Source organism: Hevea brasiliensis, chromosome 10 (assembly GCF_030052815.1).
Source record: "Hevea brasiliensis isolate MT/VB/25A 57/8 chromosome 10, ASM3005281v1, whole genome shotgun sequence".
NCBI classification, from domain to species: Eukaryota; Viridiplantae; Streptophyta; class Magnoliopsida; order Malpighiales; family Euphorbiaceae; genus Hevea; species Hevea brasiliensis.
The window spans coordinates 88,312,184-88,315,769 of NC_079502.1; the positions used below are offsets into that span (position 1 = coordinate 88,312,184).

General features: G+C 33.9%; 1 non-coding gene across 1 annotated transcript; it reads right to left on the bottom strand.

The window, feature by feature from the left end:
• Positions 1–3,119: 3,119 nt before the first annotated feature.
• Positions 3,120–3,226, bottom strand: LOC131169987 (small nucleolar RNA R71). Its single transcript, XR_009140931.1, has one exon. It is a non-coding gene; the product is annotated as a small nucleolar RNA R71 (small nucleolar RNA).
• Positions 3,227–3,586: the final 360 nt, after the last annotated feature.

A 3,586-nucleotide genomic window follows, 5' to 3' on the forward strand; every position in this document is an offset into this window, starting at 1 on the left:
GGAGAAAATAAGGGAAAGAGAGAGAGAAGAAATGGAGGAAGAAGATGGAAGTGGGTGGGAGTTTGTCCTCTAGTGCCTATTTATAATTTTTTTTGAATTTTTCTAAGCTTTTTCTTTTCTTTTCTTTTCTTTTCTTCTCCTTTCTTTTCTTTTCTTTTCCTTTCTCTTCCCATTTTCCTAATCTATTTCATAAATTTTAATTAATGTTAATTATTTTATTCTCTAATTTTTTTTTTATTTTGATATTTAGGTCAAAATTCACCTTTGGGGGTGAAATGACCCAAATGCCCTTAGTAGTGCATATTGGGTTATTTTTATTATTTTTGTATCAATTTATAAATTCTCTAAACTTTAATTTATTTTTTTCTCTTCATTTTTCAACATTTATTTCTTCAATTTATGCTTCCTCACTATAGTCTAGGTGTAGTTCCAGACATTTTAACTATCCGAACAGACATTAGTCGTCAGAATAGTAAAAATGTATAGACTACCTTTGGTGAGGGCATTACAATTCTTCCCCTCTAAATAAAATTTTGTCCTCGAAATTTACACAGTGTAAATAATCGAGGGACCGCTATCTCCTTGTCTTTTCGCCTTTTTGTGTTATAATACTTTACTTTTTCTTTAGTCTTTCTTATTAATCCTAGTTCTACAATCTTATCCTTATCTCGATTTACTATTGGAAATACGTAGCTCTACACAATAGTCCCAAGTCGGTACTGTAATCTGCAGCTTACGGCACAAATATTAAGAGCATTGCATAGTCACCACGGTATATGATGCATACATTTTGCATAATCATTTAGGTTTAATTTCATAGCCATTTTATTTAATTATTAGTCTCTTTTAGCTAATTTCATTAGTTATTTAGTTAGTTTTTCATAATTTCCAATTTTGGATTAATTTGTAATTTTTACTTTGTTTTGTAGGAAAAATGGTGTTTTTGAAGGACTAAAAAAGAAATTTTACTTTTGAGGAATGATTTCTGTAGCCAAAGATGTCAAAAACAAGTTTCAAAGTTGAAGTATGCATTGGCCAAATTGCGCATAACTTGCCGCATAAGTTATGCAGATCTGAATAAGGAGAAGAAACACTGTTCTAATACCTGCCGAATTGTGCATAAGTTGCCGCATAACTTATGCAGCCTCACAGAATTGTGCATAACCTATGCGCTTGGTCATGCAGTTTCGCATAAGTGAGCCAGAAACCAGCCGAAAACTGCATAAGGGACTGCATGACTTATGCAGTCCACTTATGCAGTCCCACAAAGATTTCATTAATGAGCTGGCAGAAGATTCCCTCAGAAAATCTCACCTCAAACACACCATTTTAGGGCTCCATGTCAGAAAAAGTTATAAATAGCCCCATATCCCATTTTAGAAGGGGGGAGGGGGGGGGGGGGGGGGGAAGAAGAAAGGGGAAAGAAGAGAGCAGCAGCTGAAGGGTCACAAACACCTCCCACACCATTTCTAATCAGATTTGGAGATTTCTTTCTTTTCTTACATTTTTCCTACCTTTCTAGTATTGAGTTTCTTAGTTCTTAGCTTAGATTAAAGTTTTATTTCCATATAAACTCAGAATATCTTGTAAATATTATGGATAGTGAGTAGTTTTACTTTGATTCTGGAGTAAGGGATGTAATATTTGAGATATTTTGTGGATTTTGATTGGGTAATCCATATTTTGTAGTCTTAATGAGTTTTATTCATTTATTGTGTGCTTAATGACATGCTTAATGTAGGATCCCATTAAGTGATGTTCTTAATCCATGGTTGAGGCACCGAAAGGAGAAGGCCTTGTGATAGATAATCAAGAAATTGAACTTAATTAACTTAGATCTAGAAATAGACTAAGGATTAAAAGGATTCACATATTAATTAAAGAACCTAATGGGTCTTAATTAACTCTAACTCCACGAAAGTAGGATTAGATTGATTAAGGCACTCTTTGTCTCACTCAAAAGGGTATTCAAAGGATTTAAGAATTAATCTCCTTAAAACCCGTAAGTTCCACAAGATTGGATAACCAATTTAAAAATCCCAAAATAGCTTGAATATGAACTCCCGAACTCTGGAATCGCCTTTTTATCATTGTTAATTTCTAATTGAATTTAATTACTTGCCATTTTAAATCTTGCCATATTTGAATTTGCTTATTTTAATTTGATGCAAATTTAGGTAAATCATTACATAGTTGAATAGAGAATTAATTTTGCACATATAGATTTCATACTCAAATACCCATCAATTTATTACTTTAATTTCAAAAATAGTTCAATTTAGTCAACTTTTTATATCAAAAATTCAATTATTAACACAACTCCTCGTGGGAACGATATCTTTTCTATATTACTTGTACGACCCGTGCACTTGCGGTTGGGCCACATCAAGTTTTTGGCGCCGTTGCCGGGGAGTTGTTTTTTTAAGATTGAATTCTTGATTATTTTAGTTGTTTATAATTTTATCTTTTTTATCTTTTCATTTTGTGTTTGTTTGTTCTTTTTCAGGTACTCTTAATCTTTTATGAGAAGAGATAGAAGCACAAGTGACACATCCTTATTGTTTAATCCTGAAATTGAGAAATTTTGTAAAGCCAACAAGAAAGAAACCAGAAAATGGAAAGAAGCATTGAGAGAAACTGAAATTGAAGTAGACATGGCTGATGAAAGAATTAGAATTGGTGGTAATGCTGGAAATGGTCAAAACAATGAAAATGCAGCCCAAGGTGAAGAAGTTGTAAATGCTAATGTGCCTAGGGGAAGTATGATGGATCATGCTTTTCCTCGTTTTGATGACTTGAGAGAAAGCATAGCAAGACCAAGAATTGATGCAAATAGTTACAAGATGGATTTTGGAGTTCTTCAAATGATTCAAAACTTCCAATTCAGGGGACATCGTTCTGAAAATCCACACACACATCTAAAGAAGTTTGCTATGATTTGTGATATGCAAAAACAACTTGGAGTATCTGATGATGCAGCAAGATTGAAGCTATTCCCATTCTCTTTGAAAGATAGAGCATTGGATTGGCTTGATTCTTTACCTCACAACTCCATTATAAATTGGGAGCAACTCACTGATGCATTTCTTGCCCAATACTTTCCACCTGGAAAAACTCAAGAACTGAGGAATCAAATGACAACTTTCAGACCAAGAGAAGATGAAACTCTCTATGAATCATGGATGAGATGGAAGGGATTAGAGAGACAATGCTCACATCATGCCATTCCAAAATGGATGATAAACCAGAATTTTTACACAAATGTCACTCCTGCAATTAGAGGGATTATTGATGCTCAAACAGGAGGAGAATTTATTATGAAACATGAAGATGGAGCTTATGAGCTATTGGAGAAAATTGCAAAGAATACTCATCTTTGGAGTAGTCCAAGAGGACCAGCTCCAACTCAAAAGAGGCAAGCTGCTGGAATGTATGACCTTGATCCATTCAACATGATTAATGCAAAGTTTGATGCACTTACAAATGTTTTGGCTAAGAAGATGGAAGATTTAAGTATGTTGGTTAGTTCATCATCATCATCTGGAAGTTCACAACAAGTTGCTTATGTAGAGGGAACTACCAGCTG